General features: G+C 46.7%; 1 protein-coding gene and 1 pseudogene across 4 annotated transcripts in view; one reads left to right on the top strand and one right to left on the bottom strand.

Moving 5' to 3' along the window:
• L1cam (L1 cell adhesion molecule) overlaps positions 1–1,036 on the bottom strand; it is a 26,004-nt gene extending 24,968 nt beyond the window's left edge. For 3 of the 4 annotated variants that reach the window (XR_015000431.2, XM_048457582.3, XM_048457584.3), the window contains exons 1-2: positions 973–1,036; positions 592–710 (exon numbers count right to left, since the gene is read on the bottom strand). The gene's annotated coding sequence lies outside the window, so the exon portion shown is untranslated. The remainder of the gene's footprint in view (positions 1–591; positions 711–972) is intronic. The other variant, XM_085684915.2, reaches the window with a different exon arrangement.
• On the top strand, positions 675–19,080 carry LOC125415340 (transcription factor EB-like; annotated as a pseudogene).

Below are 19,080 nucleotides of genomic sequence, written 5' to 3'. Positions count from 1 at the left end.
GGTGAAGAACAAAGCCCCCTCCCCACCTTGGGGCAGAGGAGCAGGCAGCGCCCAGCCCTCCTGTTCCCTCTCTTTCCTCCACTGCTTTGCTCCGTCTCTCTCACACCCTGCTAGACACTGGGTTATTTCAGCAAACAGGACCTTAAATGGGGGGGGGGGGGGTATGAGGAGCAGCCACGCCCAGAGCCACACCCCACGACGGTCGACTAGGTTAGAGGGACATTTTGCTGGGTTCACATTTCTTTCCTCACACACACACACACACACCCATAGGGATATGCCAGCTTCAGCCCCACCTTCCCATACAGAACCTGTCTGACCACCCTTGTGCCCCTCCCTAAGCCTGCTTTTGAGGTGCCGCCCAGTTACCCCTCAGCTGTCGGGCTCTGGCACCTAGCTAGCCACTTTGCCCTATCCCACTCCAGACTGCAGTGCCCAAAGCCGGGTGCCTAGTATGGGTGGGGCTCCAGCCTCCCTGCCCTCTACCGAGGCCAGCACGAAACCCGCTTGTACCTCTGCCCGAGGCCGGGTTATATCTGGAACGTAGAATGATCGCTGTTGCGGCCAAGGGAACAAACCAACCCGTCTTACCTGCACCGGTCGGGTTGCCAGCCTAACCCCTACGTACGCCGGCCTCGGACTCGACACCCAGCGCCTCCGTGATTCCGCTCCCGATGCGGATGCGGCTGCTGCTGCTGCTGCTGCTGCTGCTGCTGCTGCGGAGGCAGCGGCGGGCGGGGCGGCGTGCGTGGAAGGGAGGGGAGGGGAAGAGGAGCGCGTGGGGGGAGAGAAGGGGAGAGTGAGATCACCTCCCCCGCAGTAGGCCAGCAGGCCCCGCCTCGCCACACCCTCGCTCCTTGTTTCATCCGAACCCAGCCGCAGAGCCCCGCGCGTGACTGGGACCCCCTCGGGATCTTTATCCAGGAGCTCCGTAATCCTGAACCCCTGAGACCAGAGTGACCCCAACCTCACCATCGGGGACCCCCGCCGCCCTGGAGCCTTGGACTGGAAATCGTTGGCAGGAATATTCTTGGGATCCCTGGGCTGGGCAGTGGGGAGAGGATCCAGGCTGTGAACCAGATTGCCCCGCCTCCACTTAGCCATGGAGGGCGCTGGCCAGTGATGGGAACTCGTACACAATTACGTTCGTGCCGCGCCCTGGTCAGGCGTTTGAACGTCTCCAGCCCCTTAGTGCAGAACCCCATAACCTCGGGCAGTTCTTCGAACCCCTGCCCATCCAGGACGCGAGGCCAGGATCCTTCAAGGATGTGCGCGCGAACCTGAGTCCCCAGCCTGTGAAGGAGGTGTGGCGGGGCATGTTCCCGCACACTCCACAGTCCCTACCTACCAAACGTGGGTCTCCAGCCTAGCCCAGAAGGAAAAGGTCGCAGAGAGGGCGTTCTTAGACCTGCAACCCCCTACTCCCACTTCTAGCATGCTCAGTGCCTAATTTCTTTGTCCTCAGGATTGGCCTCTTCGTGACCTTTCCTGCCCTCTCTACTTCCTCTTATAGCTCTTTGAGGAAAGCTTCTGGGAAGATGGAGCTCTTCCCAGTGGCGCCCCCTCCCAGGCTCACAGCTCTGACCTCCCAAGCGAGGAAAAGTCGAGGGGGCTGGAATTCAAACTAAGTCCAGCTAGCTGAGGCCTCGGGGCAAGGAAGGCCTAGGGCCCAGATGGCAGATTGCAGCCCTGGTAGCTACGGTATTTTTATGGGCATGCCTGTTACTCAGTGAAGCATTCCATAGGCCCCTGCTCAGCCTGCTAACACTCCCCGAGTGGTGCAGCGCCCTGTTCCCATGAAATAACTTTGGGCACTTGGGCACTTGGTCTGGTCTCCCTCCCCATAGGACCACCTCCTGTCACCTTCTTTTCTCATGAAAGGAAAAAAAAAATCTTAGGGGCGCCCCACCAGCCCTCTGTGAAAGTATGGATGCCGAGTTCGATGGAGTCTTAAGAAAGAGGCATTTGAGTGAAGGCGGAGGCCTGAGCAGAGAGCTCAGAGGGTGCCGCCCCTTCTACCACTTGGCACAGAGGGATTCAGAGTGAAGCTCAAAAAGTACTCAAGAAGCACCACTAGTTCAAGACTTCAGGAAACAGCAGAAGAGACTGAACCTGTCTGGGTCATGAAGCCAGAGGCCTTTTGGGCAGGGCAGAGAAGGGTATTTTCCATGAGGCACTGAGCTGAAAACAGCTTCCTGACTGCACTGATGTAAGGGCAATAGGCCACAAAATTGGCCTCTCTTCTTCAGCTGCTTCCTCTACTGCCCTACTCCCAGTTTGCACCCAAGCCTGAGCATTGGGTGTCCTGGAACTCATTCTATAGCCCGGGTTCATTTTAAACCTACATCCTCCTGCCTCTGCCTGCTGGGATTACAGGTGGTGGTTCACCACACCCAATGCTGTTTACAAAGTTTAGACACAGGTTTTGTTTCATCTCGCAAAAAATCTTTGTCATTTAAATATCAGCCCTTGGGAGACAGAGGCAGTCAGAACAGCCTGGTTTACAAAGGAAGTTCCTAATCGGTCAAGGCTATATAGTAAGAGCCTGTCTAAAAAATTAATCAATTAAAAATAAAAATCTGCTTGCTGGACATAATGGCACATGCCTATAATCCTGGCACAGGGAGGTGAAACAGGAGGGCCTTATGTTTGACACCAAATTGGGCTATTTAGTGAGTTCGAGGACAGCCTGGAATGTATTGCAAGAACTCGTTTCAAAAAACAAAAGTAAAATTAAATAAAAATCAACTTTAGGGATAGGGCTACGACTCAGTGGGAGAGTGATTGCTTAACATGCATGAAGCCCTCAGTTTTTTTTTTTCTCAGTTCTTCGATAAAACAGAAAGGAAAAATCCCCTCAAAAATCAGCCATGTTAAAATACAACTTGCAATAAAGTTGACTCTTTTGAGGTATATACTTCCAGGAAAGTTTTTGACTATTTGGTTTTTCTTTTGTGTTTTGATTCTGTTTTGTTTTGTTTGGTGAGACAGGGTTTCTTTGTGTAACAGTCTTGTTGTCCTCAAACTCACAGATACCTGTCTACCTCTGCCTCCCGAGTGCTGGGTTTAAAGCCATGTGCCACCACAACCGGCTTTTTTTTGGGGGGGGGTGATTTTTGTTTGTTTGTTTTCTGAGTTTTTTATTTTAATTTAACCTTTAATCCCAGCACTCAGGAATTCAAGGTATATAAAACGATCCATGCCAGCTTGGCCTACATGAGAACCTGTCTAAAATGAAAGCTGGAGAGAGACATGGTTCAACATTTACTGCTCTTGCAGAGAATCTCAGTTCAGTTTCCAGCATCCATATCAGGCAGCTCACAACTGTGTGTAGCATCAGCTCTAGGAGATCAGATAATTTCTTCTGGTCTCTGCTGACATCTGCGCTGACATCACACACACACACACACATACACACACACAAAGGTAATTAAAATTTTAAATAAAATCTTTAAATAAATAAGTAAAGAGATGAGAATGAAGACAGAGAGCAGACCAAGTACACCCTCTTGGTCATCTTGGATTAAATTTCTTATCTCCTTGCTTTTAAGCACTGTATGAATTTTGTAGTAGTTATTGAAGTTACTGCCATGCACTCTTATTATTTGTTTGTTTATTTATGGTTTTTCAAGATACAGTTTCTCTGTGTAACAGCTCTGGCTGTCTTGGAGCTTGCCTTGTAGACCAGGTTGGCCTTGAACTCACAGAGATCCACCTGCCTGTACCTCCTGAGTACTGGGATTAAAGGTGAGTGCCACCACACCTGGCAAATTGGATCTTTCTTAAAATTTATTATTATTATGGCTTTTTTTGAGACAGGGTTTCTCTGTATAGCCTTGGCTGTCCTGGAACTCACTTCATAGACCAGGCTGACCTCAAAGTCATAGAGATCTGCCTACCTCTGCCTCTCAAGTGCTGGAATTATAGGTGTGCTATAAACAGATTTTTCTTTGGGCTGCCAGCTCACAAAAATAACAACTTTAATCCATTTCTATGCATCTATGTGTTGTCATATAACTTGTGGCTTTTGCTTCTCCTCTTGCATGTCTGTTCCCTCTGCATCTGGTTTGTAACTCTGCCTTTCTTCTTCCCAGAGCTTTTTCTGTCCAGAAGTTCCTGCTATTACCTCCTGCCTAGCTATTGGCCGTTTACCTTTTTATTAAATCAATCGCAGTGACACATCTTCACACTGTGTAAAGGAATATTCCACAACAGTGTGTACCACCAACACAGCTATTTTATTATTTTTAGTTACGTGCTGACCTTGAACTCACAGATATCTATCTGCCTGCCTCTGCTTCCCAACTGCTAGCTAACATTAGAGGTGTGTGCCACCAACACCCGGCTTGTAACATATACTACGGGCTATTTGTACATTGTGTGAAGATATATTACTGTGATTGACTTAATAAAGAGCTGAACAGCCAATAACCAGACAGGAGGTATGGGTGGGACTTCCAGGCAGAGAGAGACAGGAAGTAGGAGATAAATCTTGGTGCGTGAGATGCCAGGAGACACAGAAGAAGTTAGACAAACAGAATGGGAGAGAGGTAAAAGTCATGTGGTAGAACATAGATTAATAAAAAATATGGTTGGTTAATTTAATTTATAAATGCTAGTGGGACAAGCCTAAGCTAAGACCAAGATTTCAAATTAATAACAATAAGTCTTAGTGTCATTATTTGGGAGCTGGCTGGAGGGACAGAGAAAAACTTGTTACAAATATGCATTATTTTTTGATTTTTTTAAAATTTTATTTTGTCTGCATGTATGTCTGTATGAGGGTGTCAGGTCTTGGAGTTACAGACAGTTGTGAGCTGCCATGTGGGTACTGGGGGTTGAACCTGGGTCCTCTGGAAGCGCAGCCAGTGCCCTTAACTGCTGAGCCATCTCTCCAGGCTGTAACATACATTCTTAAAAAAAGCATAGAGTTAATTATGTCAGCTCTGGGGATTATAATGTAGGTCTACAAATTCCCTGATACTCCTCTCACAGGGTGGCACCTCAGCTGTGGCAGCATGTGCCTGCAATAGCAGCATTCTGGTGGCTGGGATAGGTAAACGGCAAATTTGAGGCTAGAGGAGACTCTGGAAAAACAAAAGAAGCTGATGTGAGAAGTGGTGATGTGCTTTCCTATTCCACACAAGGCCCTAGGTTAAAGTACCAGTACTTTATGAACCTGACAATGTGGGGGCACGCCTAGAACCCTAGCACTCAGGCTGTGAAGGCAAGAGGATTCGAATTTGTAGAATTAACCTTGGCTACATATTAAATTCAAGACTGACTGGATGGTGCGGGAGAATTGTCTGTATTCTGTCAATCATGTTTTAAATAAAACGCTGATTGGCCAGGCAGGAGGTGTAGGCGGGAAAACCAGACAGGAAGTAGAAATGATGCAAGGAGAGCAGGAGAATTCTGGAAGCAGCAGGATGTGAGCTGCCCCACTGAAAAAGGTACTGAGCCACCTGGCTAAAATAGATCAGAAAGATGGGTTAATCAAGATGTGAGAGTTAGCCAGTAAGAAGCCTGACCTAATGGGCCAATCAGCATTATAACTTACAGAGATTTCAGTGTGTTTTTTTTTTAATTGGGACTAAACAGCTATGGGGAACAGAGCAGGACAAGAACCCCAACAAGCAGGACCAGCCATCTCATGTTACAGAATGGCGCCCACGTGGATAACTGAATCCACAGAAAGCCTGGGAATGCTTGGGAAAGATTAGAGTAAAGCATTTCAGTTTTCAGCTGTAGCAGGAAAAAAGCTGCTCTGTTTTATAATGCCGGCTTTCTGGACCATCCGGCCAGGGAAAACTCTGACTCTTTCAAGCAGGCAGTCCAGACTATGGAAACAATGTTGCAGCTTGCTTCCTGGCAAGGACCTTGAAAGGACCTTCCTGGCAAGGACCATAGGAGCTTTTGACTGTTGTCTTCTCCATATTCCTTAGCAAATTAAAGACCCATGTGGTCAGAAAAAGAGAGATATACAGTAAAGAGAGATTCAAAGAGGAAGAAAACCTCTAAATGGTTTACAGTGTGTTAAAAATATATGCAGGCTTGAAAAAAAAAAAGATTTAAAGCCTTAAAATAAAAAAGAAAGAAAGAGAGTAGTTGGGTGTGGTGATATACACCTTTAATCCCAGCACTGGGGAGGCAGAGACAGATGAATCTCTGGGAGTTCAAAGATAGCCTGGTCTACAGAGGGAGTTCCAGGACAAAGATATGCAGAGAACCTGTCTCAAAAAAGCCAAAAGTTAAAAGTAAAAATAAAAGAAATAGAGGTTAAAATAAAGCTGCATAAAGATGGAAAATATACAGAGAATCTCGATACTGTATGCTATTATGCTCTCTTTAAATCGTTTGAATGCTGAGGAAGGAGCAACAGCTGCTAAAAGATATTTGCTTATAAATGCTGCAGAATTAATCCAAGATAGGTATTTTGAAAATACCTTGGCTTCAAAATTGAAGTCAAAAGGTATGTTACTTTGGAGAAGAGATTTTACTTTTGTTTCCACAGAAAATGAGAGGCTCTGGATTTATTCAGAGTTAAGAAAAATCATCTTTGACCAAGGGAGACCATCTGAGCAATCTCTGGTAGGAACAGATGGCCCAGATGTCTGAGTTCTTCATCCAGAACAGGTTCAAGATCGCTGCCTGAGATGATCAAGACTCACAGGATACTTCAGTCAGGACTTGATCATAACTCTAAATTTTCTTTAGGTTCCCATAAGATTATCAGCACCCCCAACCAGCAGGAAGTAGCCTGGAATACTACGCCCACACTCCCAAAAACTGGACTATGGATATTTTCCTTTGTTTGTTTGTTTGTTTTAAAAAAAGAGGGGGAAATGGTGCGGGAGAATTGTCTGTATTCTGTCAATCATGTTTTAAATAAAACGCTGATTGGCCAGGCAGGAGGTGTAGGCGGGAAAACCAGACAGGAAGTAGAAATGATGCAAGGAGAACAAAAAATTCTGGGGAGGAGGAAGTTAATTTCTCCCATTCCTGCCCAGATCACCGAAGCAGCAGAATGTGAGCTGCCCCACTGAAAAAGGTACTGAGCCACATGGCTAACATAGTTCAGAAAAATGGGTTAATCAAGATGTGAGAGTTAGCCAGTAAGAAGCCTGATCTAATGGGCCAATCAGCATTATAACTTACAGAGTTCTTTGTGTGATTTTTTCTCTGGGACTAAACAGCTGGGGAAACTGGGCAGGACAGAGAAACCCAAACAAACAGGCCTGGCCTCTTCATGTTACAACTGGATACATGAGACTCTTTCAAAAGACAAAAGAAACCAAAGAAAGAGGTGTGTGTGCAGGTGCATGCATTAATGTGTACATGTATGCATTCATGCATGTGTACATACATAGTATGGGTATTTAGAGACTTATTTTGTATAGATGTGTGAGGAAGGCTTTCTAGGTTTCTTTTTTTCCTTTTGTTTTTAAAGATTTATTTATTTATTTATTGTGTATACAGTATTCTGTCTACACGCATGCCTGCAGGCCAGAAGAGGGCACAAGATCTCATCACAGATGGTTGTGAGCCACCATGAGGTTGCTGGGAATTGAACTCAGGACCTTTAGACAAGCAGGCAGTGCTCTTAACCACTGAGCCATCTCACCAGCCCCTTTCTAGGTTTCTAATATCTAATAGTCAGAAAGCTAGGAGGATCGTGAAGTGCTGGTCAACCCCTCTGCTAGCCTAGAATCTCCTTTTGCACCTCAGAGGTGAAAGGCCCTGACCTCTCACTCTTCAGAGCTGTCCCTGGGCATTGCCTTTCACATAATGTCTGTCCTGCCTTCATACTACTACTTTGACTAATTCAAGTGAAGCCTGGAGGGACAGGATTATGTGCAGTATTTGTTTAGTGATGCAAAGATGTGTTGCATTCTTTTATGTTGCGTTTGTTTAACTCTGAGGCTGTGTTACTTTTCCTGCCTAAAACACCTGATTGATCTAATAAAGAGTTAAATGGACAATAACTAGGCAAGGCAGGAGACAGAAATAGGTGGGGATGCCAGGCGGAGACAATAAATAGGAGAAACCTAGGGAAGGGAGGGAGGACTGAGAAAAGGAGAATAAAAAAGGACATCAGGGGCCAGCCATCCAGTCAGCCATGGAGAAACAGAAAGAAAGAAAGAAAGAAAGAAAGAAAGAAAGAAAGAAAGAAAGAAAGAAAGAAAGAAAGAAAGAAAGAAGGAAGGAAGGAAGGAAGGAAGGAAGGAAGGAAGGAAGGAAGGAAGGAAAAGGAAAAGAAAAGAGAAAAATTAGTTAGAATAAAGAAAGGTAAAATGCCTAGAGGCAAATGTAGTTAAAGAGAAATGGGATAATTTAAGTTAGAAAAGCTGGCTAGAAACAAGCCAAGCTAAGGCTGGGCATTCATAAAAATATGCCTGTAAGATTTTAGACAATTCTGAAGCCATTTCTGACAATTCCAAACCCTCTCAGCCTCCGTGCCTTAGTGCTTCCCCTCCTCCCCTGGGAACCAAGGACCTTACAGGTACACATGCACGTACTCAGTTCCTGAACAATTACCCATACACGTATGTTTTGACTCAGTCCCCTGGGAAACGGGGTCAAAATGACCTCTTACCTCATCTGATCTGACAATAGTTCTCCAGTCAATTATTGGTATTAGCCCTTCTCGAACAAGCCAATCATAATGGTCAAGGAACAACCTGTCTTGTTTCTATGGGGCCTTCTCCTTTAAAAGTAGACTGTACCAGTTAGTCGGGGTCTCTCGGCTTCCCGAATGCTGGGGGACCCTGTCACGACAGAATTAATAAAATCCTCATGCTTTTGCATCGGCTGTGGTATATGAGGTGGTCTCTGGGGGCGACTCCTTGGTTTGGACACTAGAGTCCAACATTTGGTTCCTTGACCGGGAAGCGAGTCGCTCCCAGACACACTCTAGACGCAGTTGGAGGTATAAAGAAACGAGCTCATTTTTATGTCTGTCTATGTATTATGTTTCTGTTTCTATATAATTATAAATAAGTAATTTAAAAATTGTACTTGCGCAGGGTCTGTATTAAAATGGGGCTAAGGGAAGAGACAGGCATGTCCTGAAATCCCTTGCCCTAGCCTGGAAAGACGTTTCATGGGCATTTTGAGTCTATGTCTGTCTTTTTGTTTTTATGTATTTTTAGTTCTGCACCAGAATGGTGGTGAGAGCACCAGCTTCTGGTTTTGAGTTTGTGTCTGCTTCTATGTATTTTTGTTTTTGTATGTCAGTTTGTCTTTGTTAAATCTACCTGCAGGAATTCAGAACCTGGCAACGGCCCCCTGGCCATCATCAGTTCCCCTGAGTCTGAAAGCAGCCCCACCGCTGGAGGAGGAGATGCGATGGCTGCCCCTCCCTGAGCCCTTTGTCTTTTCTCTTTCCTGTACAGGAGCGAGCGAAAGAAACCCAGAATCCAGGCACCTCCAGTTCTTCCTGATATCCAGCCGAGCATGGCAGATTTCTCCTTCCTCCTCCCCCAGAGGAAACACTTTGTTCCTGAGGAGCCCCGCTGGTCGGGTCCTAGCCCTGAAAACTTCAGCACTTAGCATCTACGCTGGGACAGGGGAGGGACGTCCACTAGGGAGAGAGTGACCTCCCAAGCACTTCCCTTTTGCTCAGTAGCAGCAATTACAATACTGCTTTTTTCTGCCTCTAATCTTTACTTATAACCCTTCTTTTTCTTGGGACCCTCAGACCATGACTGGGCTTATAGAACCTGTTCTGGTTATTATCAGCCCACTTGGGTGATTGCCAGCAGCTCCTACAGGTGCTCCTAACCACAGAGAAAAAAAACAGTGAGTTTTCTTTAAAGTTTAAAAGAATGTCCCAGGAGCTGACAGCAGGCCAACCCAATCACGGGACACCTTCCCTCTGACTTGACCCAAATGGGACTTCAATACTCCAGCTGGTAGGGAGCAGCTCCGTCTTTAATGCCAGATTCTGATTGGCGGGTCTAAAAAGGGGGTTTGCAAAGCACCCCACTAATTTGCTAATTTGGCTAAGGTAAGAGCAATAGTACAGAGTTCAGGATAGTACTCCTGCAGGCAGATCGCCAAGTCAATATAATGATGTCTTTTATAGGTCAGTCAGCATCAGACATTTGTAGCAAGTTGCAGAGAATGAAGGAACTGCAGAGATGTTCCCTCCAGGACTTAATAAAAGAAAAATTAGACAGGTAGGGAGGCAACAGAAGACGACAGCTGCAGAGACTGTGCACCTCAGACAGAGCAGCCCCTGAGTGGCTGAATACGGACTTAAGCTGCCACCACCTGGGCCGATTAAAAATAGGGCTTTGGGCTTGAGATACTTCCCAAAGCAGCTGCTGAGCAGAAGCTGTCGGAGAACGATGCCGAATGCAGCCAGCTACTGAAGCAGTGCTCTGCCCACCTGAGAGGCCTACGCAGCTGCCACAATGACAGTACTGAAATTCTCCCGCTTGCTTAAAAAGGGGAGGGATTCCCCTTCGCTATGTCTAAAACATTTGACTATGGACTGAGTACTCTGTGTTATCAATGAACCACCTTATGAACTGTAGATCTGGAATCAAAAGCCTTTTTGTTTTCACTCCCCCTGCTATTTCCCCTGTGGGGAAAGCAGGCTGCTCTCGCAAGGCCCCTGCAGACAACAATGAGCCAGGTGAGAACAGCCCCAGGGTAACAGGCAGGGCGGGCGCCGAGGGCGCTTCAGGCTGGAGAGGCTCAGGCAGGCTGATGGATGCCCCCACCTCACCGGAGTTTGGAACAGATCCAAGGCCAGCAGCACAAATTCAGTGGCTGATGAGGTGGAACCGCAAGGAATGGAGCCTGCGAGCTAACCAGAGCCGCACAGCAAAGAGGAGCAGGGAATAGCAGTCAGAGTCCCTGGCCAGGAGAAGGCCGAGGAGCCTGCGCCCAGCGCCACCACTGCCACTGCGCCACTGCCACTGCGGGCAACCCTCTGTTACCGGACAGAGCAGGAGGAGTCCTGCGCGGCCCGAATAAGCGCCCGAATAAGCGCAAGCCTCCTAGTCAAGGGAGGTGGGCTTCAGAGAGGCAGCAACTGGTGCCACCCCATGAGGAGGGGCGGGGGACACAGAACTAACAGTCTTCTTAAAGGTACATCGGCCTTTTGATACGAACTATGGATGGCAGAGAAACCTTTTCTCACCATGACTAAGAAGATCAAAGAAGAAATCTTCCTGAGGTTTGGCCTGCCCAAGGTAATCAGAATTTATGGTAAAACTGCCTTGTTGCCCAGAAAAGTCAGGACATGGATAAGACTGGGGAAAATTACATTATGCATACAGACCCCAGAGTTCAGACAGGTAAAAAGAATAATAAAGACCCTAAGCCTTAGAACTGGCATTGGAGACTGAGCACAGCTCCTCCCCCTAGCCCTGCTCTATGTAGATCCAATATGGGGGACCTCCCCACCTTGGCTTCCTAAGGTCCCCTCATGACCCATCTGCTCACAAACCCATTCTGCAGGTGCGGTTGAAGGCTCTCCAGATCTCCAAGCCCAGGCATAAAGACCCCTGGCCACCCTGACACCCGGAAATCTCGCATTCGTTCCAGAATTGGCACCTGGGGTGTATCCAGAGGGACATGAAAAAAAGCACAGCACCCCACAGCCAGAACAGCAGCCGCCTGCTCATACCTGCAATCCATGTCTCCTCAAGCCCTTGCTTTGATACCCCTGCCCTCACCCCTGATGTCTGTCAACTAGTAGCAGGGCCAGCCTCCTGGGATATCTGAGATGCATATCCTCCACAGCTGCCCCTGGAGGCTGGCAGAAAATTTTCCCCTAGAGGAAATATTCGGATGTGGGGGTCCAGAACACAGATGCCACCTGGGAAAGCTAGATTTTTATACTGTGATTCCTGAAAATATAAAATTACAATGCTCCATGTGGAGCACAGGGACATGTGACATCTCCCACACTTGTCTCCCAGGGGCCAGCAATGGGACTGTCTCTATGGATGTTGAAAAGAACTTGGGACATGAAATGATATTTAAAACCAAGTACTATCTGGCCAGATCCTGCTGCTGCCGACCAGATTAGACCCCCCTAAATGGGCCCTAGCTATCCCTGCTGCTGCCAACTGGACTAAGCTACTCTCCCTGCTTCTCTGCTGGCACCTCCCAACGCCAGCCCGGGCACTCGGAAATCTCACACCCGTTCCAGGTTGGCGATTCTGTGTACGTTTGGAGACACTAGTCCCAAAACCTTAAACGTCGCTGGAAGGGACCCTACACCATGCTTCTTAAGACACCTACTGCCCTCAAAAATAGACGGTATTGCAGCCTGGATCCACGCGTCTCACATCAAGCCTACACCTCCACAGGACGACCCAGGACCTTCCAAATAAAAGCTTCAGTGTACCCAAAATCCTCTCAAGAAGGCCTGATTCTGCCAGGCTTGCTGATCTTTGCCCTGATGTTTATACCTTAGGACTTAACCTGGACCCTGACTAACTTTGAGACTGGGCAAGCCTTAAGGCTAGCCACTGGAGTTCATCCCCTGAATACCTGGTTCCCCCAGCTAACTTTTGACCTATGTGTTTTAACAAAAGACTCTTGGGAGGATACTGAGCAACCCCCGGAAACTCTTGTCCTACATGCAAATATTCTAAATGATATATTTGTCTGGGGGAAAAAGCAAACTCTGTAGTACGGGGGACCTAAAATATTTTGTTATGCTGTCTGATGATATAAAACCAATGTCAATATCTCCTGGTTGGGGGTTAGCAAAACACACGAAATGGTTAACAGGCAATACTTGGGGTTTATGGTTATATGAAAGACATAGGGATTCTGTTCACCCTGTAAGTTGTTATAACACTTCCCATAACCATAGTACTAGAGTCCAACCCGGTATTGCCTGACCAGGGCCAGCTAGCCCCTGCTGAGGTAGCCCGCCTTGCCAGGGCCCTGGGTCCCACTCCTAGTGCTAAGAACCCTTCTGCAACCCCTGCTTCACTGCTGGCAACCTCTAATGCAGGCCAGCAACTGTTTAGTCTAATAATGGGAGCCTTTTCTTTGCTAAATAGTACTGACCCCAGCTTGACATAATTTTGCTGGCTATGCCTATCAGCAGGACATCCATATTATAAGGACATAGCCTCATCTGGCAGTTTCAACCATATCAGCTCTTATATGTCCTGCAATTGGGGACAAATCTAACTCTCCCAAGTCCTAGGACAACAGGACCTGATGCCCTCTATTGATCTATGATGGACCTACAACACTGGTTTGTTAATTTCTATGTACAGATCCAATTAGTCCCCCAAATTTACTAATATCTCAAGATTGAGATATATGACCAAATAAGAGGAGGAAATGTAAGATTTTAGACAATTCTGAAGCCATTTCTGACAATTCCAAACCCTCTCAGCCTCCGTGCCTTAGTGCTTCCCCTCCTCCCCTGGGAACCAAGGACCTAACAGGTACACATGCACGTACTCAGTTCCTGAACAATTACCCATACACGTATGTTTTGACTCAGTCCCCTGGGAAACGGGGTCAAAATGACCTCTTACCTCATCTGATCTGACAATAGTTCTCCAGTCAATTATTGGTATTAGCCCTTCTCGAACAAGCCAATCATAATGGTCAAGGAACAACCTGTCTTGTTTCTATGGGGCCTTCTCCTTTAAAAGTAGACTGTACCAGCTAGTTGGGGTCTCTCAGCTTCCCGAATGCTGAGAGAATGTCACGACAGAATTAATAAAACCCTCATGCTTTTGCATTGGCTGTGGTATATGAGGTGGTCTCTGGGGGCGACTCCTTCTTGGTTTGGACACTAGAATCCAACACGCCAAGTCAGGCAGTTGTGGTGCATACCTTTGATTTACTTGGCTGAGTGTTTTGCCTGCAAGTTTATCTCTGCTCCATGTGTGTGGTGTTCCTGAAGAAGTTACAAAAGGACATCAGATACCCTAGAACTGGAGTTAAGGATGGTTGTGGGTGAGGGAATTGAACCTGGGTCCTCTAATCTCTCTAGCTCCTTTCTTTGGCTTTTTTTTCTCTTTTTTTGAATCAAGGTCTCACTACATAGCCCTGGCTAGCTTGAAACTCACTATGTAGACCAGGTTGGCCTCAAACTCACAGGATTTGCCTGCCTCTGCCTCCTGTCTGTGCCCAGCTCCCCCTCACTGTGTCTGTCTGTCTGGCACAGTCTTTCCTTTGTTTTCTTTTATCTTTTGCTTGCTGTTGTTTTGTTTTGAGGAAGGGTCTCATGTAGCCCAGGCTAGCCTTGAATTCATCATCCTTCTGACTCAGTCTCACAAGTATAGGAATTACAGATTTGCCCACCATGCTCCAGCATTCCCAAACTATGCTAACCTCACATCAGCTTCCTCTTCTTTCTGCCTCAATTGCTTTAAGCTGTTCATCTCAAATGCTTACCCTCTGTCCTTAGCCTCATGCTGTTCCTTTCCATTCTCTGCAGCGCCCTTCCACTCCTGAGTCCGGGTCAATCCTTCAAGCACAATCTAAGGGCTAAACAGATGCTCCATTGAGTTTTGGTCCATTTAGTTCCTTAAGTGCAAGCAGCCAGCCCGCCTCAGGCATTAGCCTAAAAATCTTCCTGGGGACTAACCCCAAGGCACAGGATCTGAAAACAACACTGATGAAACTTGTTATAGACTGGTCCCCAAAGGTTTCTGTGTTAAAAGTTTAGAAGCATAGTTTCCGGGCTGGAGAGATCGCTCAGAGGTTAAGAGCACAGACTGCTCTTCTTGAGGTCCTGAGTTCAATTGCCAGCAACCACATGGTGGCTCACAACCATCTATAATGAGATGTGGTACTGTCTTTGGACCTGCAGACATACAGACAGACAGAACACTGTGTACAAAATAAATAAATCTTTAAAAAATGTTTAAAAAAAAGAAGCTTAGTTTCCAACATGGGATTCTGGGAAGTGGTTGGACCCAGTGGGAAGTGTTCCATACATTGAAAGCACACCCTAAAAAGGGAGAGGGGCTTGAGAGACAGCTCAGAGTTAAGATCACTAACTGTTCTTCCAGAGGACTGGGGTTTGATTTCAAGCGCCCACATGGTGGCTCACAACCATCTGTAACTCCAGTCCTAGGGACCTGAAAACTTCTTCTGGTCTTCATGGGCTTTGCATACACATAGCACACAGATATACATGCAGGTAAGACACCCATACACGTGACTATAAATAAACGAATGAACAAATAATGAATACTGATGTGGGAGTCTGCTCTGTATACTGTGATTACCATTAATGAATAAAGAAACTGACTTGGCCTATAGCAAGGTAGAAGGAAGGTGGAGTCAAAGAGAAGCCATGGAGCCCCACCAGGAATGCCAGAACTTTAGACAGTAAACCATAGCCACATGGAGATACACAGATTACTAGAAATGGGTTAAATTAATATGTAAGAGTTAGCCAATAAGAAGCTAGAGCTAATGGGTCAAGCAGTGACTTAATTAATACAGTTTCAGTGTGATTATTTCGGGGCTGAGCAGCCAGGAACAACCAAGTGAGTGGTCTTACTCCAACAAAATACATGTTAAATTTTAAGAATTACTTTCTAAGAGGGAAAGAGAGAAGATTCAGACCCTTCCTCTGTTTTGCAACCAACTGTATGGTCAGTGATTTCATCCTACCACATGCTCCTGTGTTGTTCTTCCAGTGGTTACCGACTGGCTGTAATACTTCCTACAGAACTCCCGCCACAGGTCACAAAGCAATGGGTCAATCAATGAAGGGTCAAAAACTCTGAAACAGTGGACCTAGATAACCCTTTCATTCTTCCAAATTCACTATCAAATATTTGTCACAATGATGGGAAGCTGAGTGCCAAAATTCCAAAGGAACAGCCCTGCTGCAGTGCAGTTCAGATTCTGCAGGCCCCTTCTTCCCAGTACTCAGTAGTAAATCCAAGGCCTAGCACATTCTAGGTACATGTTTTACCACTGAACTATATTCCCAGCCATCTTCTAAGACATTTTTACTTATTGTTATATGTGCATGATCCAGGGCAGCACACATGCCATAGCATCCATATGGAGGTCAGAGGACAACTTTGTGGAGTCAGCTCTCTTCTTCTACCTTTACCTGAGTTCTGGGGATCAAACTCAGGTCATCAGACCATTGCTGCACTACCCCCACTCACCCTATTTTTATTATGTGTTTAGTTATTTGCTTGTTGTTTGTTTGCTTTTGAGACAGAGTTTCCTTGTGTTGCCCTGGTTATCCAGACTGGTTCCAAACTCCCAGAGATCCTCTTGCCCCTGCCTCCAGAGTGCTCAGATTAAAGGCATTCACTACTATGCCCTTCTTACTATTTTATTTTGAGACATGGGCTCTCTCACTAAGTTGCCTCTTGAGGCTGTGCTTAACCTCTTGAGGAGCTCGGTTTATAAGCCTGTGCTTCCATGACCAACATGAGAAAATAGCCAAAGATCACCAGATTTCTGAGGAAAGCTTCTATCCTGGCCACATGAAAGAGAAAATACAATTAGATACATACTCTTTTCTGAGCCAAGCATAATAGCTCACATCTCTAATCCTAGCCGCTTGGGGGCTCAGGCAGGTACATAATTGTAAATTTGAGGCCACCTATATTTTATACATTGCATGCCAGGATTATATATTGAGTACCAGGCTAGCCAGAGTTATACAGCAAGATCCTCAAAAATAAGCAAATGAAAAGGAAAACAAAACAAACCACCAACTGATTTCTGTTTTAGTTAGGGTTACTATTGTAGTGATGAAACACCATGATCAAAAGCAATTTGGAAAAGAAAGAGTTTATTTGGTTTATTTATCCAGAGTTATAGTTTACTGAGGGAAGCCAAGGCAGGAACTCAAATCTGAGAGAGCCTGGAAGCAGAAGATCATAGAAAGTGCTACTTCCTGGGTTGTTCACATCATAGTTTGCTCAGTCTGCTTGAGCAAGGACTCTTGTTATTGGACCCAGGACCACCAGCCTAGGGGTGACCCAACCAAATGAGCTGTACTATGGCAGGCAGAGGAATTACCTGCATGAGGCAAGAAGGAAATCCTGTTCAATATGACTTAGTTCAGGTTGGTTCAAACTTCTAGAATCTAGCTGGGTCTGGTGGTGCACGCCTTTAATCCCAGCATTTGGGGGGCAGAGACAGGCGGATCTCTGCTAGTTCAAGGCCAGCCTGGGCTACAGACTTAGTTCCAGGACAGCCAGCTGTTACACAGAAAGTCTGACTCTGAGCAGTTAATTTTTTACATATTTAAGTACAGTACAACTTTGGAAAAAAGTTTCCTAGTGACAATTATCACAACAAAGCTTAAGGCAGGACTACATCGAAACTGCTTTGCAAAGTACGTGTCTTTTGTAAAGTACTGGTGACCTTTTCCATAAAAATGGGTTCTATTGACTGAGAAGCAATGCTCAGGATAAGGGGTTAAGAGAGAAAGGGTCAGACCCTCCTCAGCCTCCAATCCCAACCTGCAGGTCCCTCTTTTCTTTTCTTTTCTTTTCTTTTCTTTTCTTTTCTTTTCTTTCTTCCTTCCTTTCTTTCTTCCTTTCTTAATTTTCTCTCTCTCTCCAGCCCCTCCCTCCCTCTCTCCCTTCCTTCCTTTCTCTCTCTCGCTCTCTTTCTTTCTTCCTTTCTTAATTTTTTCTCTCTCTCCTCTATCCCTCCTTCCTATTTCTTTTCTTTTTTTCTTTTTTGTTTTTTTGACACAGAGTTTCTAGATGTAACCTGACTATCCTAGAATTCATTCTGTAGACCAAACTGGCTTCATACTCACAGAGATCCACCTGCCTCTGCCTCCCAAGTGCTGGGATTAAAACATCATACCGAGGCTTGAGTTCCTTTTATTCTAAACTAAGATTTTCTATGAAGTGCCTACCCTCCTAGGTTGGGGGCTTCTCTTAGGTGGGTTCCCACCTTTCTAACCATGCCCTCTGAAATCTTAATCTGTAGTTGAGAGGAGATGCAGGTTCAATATCAATGACTGCATTAAGGAGCTGGGAATGCTGATCCCCAAGGCCAATGACCTGGACATGTATGCGTTGGAATAAAGGCATCATTCTCAAGGCCTCTGTAGATTACATTCGGAGGATGCAGAAGGATCTGCAAAAATCCCGAGAACTGGAGAACCACTCTCGGCGCCTAGAGATGACCAACAAACAGCTCTGGCTTCGCATCCAGGAACTGGAGATGCAGGCACAGGTCCACGGCCTCCCCACCATCCGACATAAACATGGCTGAGCTGGCCCAACAGGTGGTGAAGCAGGAACCACCCAGTGAAGACAGCCCAGAGGAGGCTTTCATGCTGGGACCTGAGGTCCCTGACCCTGAGCCGATGCCAGCTCTCCCTCCTCAGGCGCCACTGCCCCCAGCCGCCCAGCCACAGTCCCCTTTTCATCATCTGGACTTCAGTCACAGTTTGAGCTTTGGGGGTGGGGGTGATGAGGGGGTCCACAGGCTACCATGATCCCCTGGGGATAGAGCATGGCTCTCCATTCCCCAACTTGTCCAAGAAGGATCTGGACTTAATGCTCCTAGATGACTCCCTGCTCCCCCTGGCCTCCGACCCCCTCTTTTCTGCCATGTCCCCTGAGGCCTCCAAGGCCAGCAGTCACCGGAGCAGCTTCAGTATGGAGGAGGGCGATGTTCTGTGACCCTGGCTGCCCCTGTGCCAAGGAGCAGGGGCTGCCTGGGGGCTGGGAGGACAGGGCAGAACCCTCCAATCCCTCAGGCTGCACTTAGTGTGAAGCCTCTCCTTCCCTTTGGTCGGCCCCTGTTTGGACTTAGTGCCTGCGTAGGAGCAGATGGGCTAGAGAAGGCCTGCCACTCGGCTCAGAGCCCCCTCCTCTGGGGGCAGTACTATGAAGCATGACGTGGAAGAACAACGGTGAGGTGAAAGAATAATGAGGAATAAGAAGAAACCTTGGTAGGGGAGCCCTTCTCTCAGAGCCTGGGCCCCTCCATGAAGGACATTTTGGAGAAGGTATAAGAAGTACCTCAGGCACCCTCTCCTCTACTGCCCAAGGACCTAGCTGGGGACATCCCCTTGGATACCTGGGAACCCCTCTAGAGCCAAGTCTCTTGCCAACTCTAAAATTGCTCCCTTAA

This window comes from Myodes glareolus, chromosome X, assembly GCF_982192425.1.
Source record: "Myodes glareolus chromosome X, mMyoGla1.1, whole genome shotgun sequence".
Classification (NCBI taxonomy): Eukaryota; Metazoa; Chordata; class Mammalia; order Rodentia; family Cricetidae; genus Myodes; species Myodes glareolus.
The sequence above is the reverse complement of the archived record's forward strand: the minus strand, read 5'-3'. Positions and strand labels throughout refer to the sequence as shown.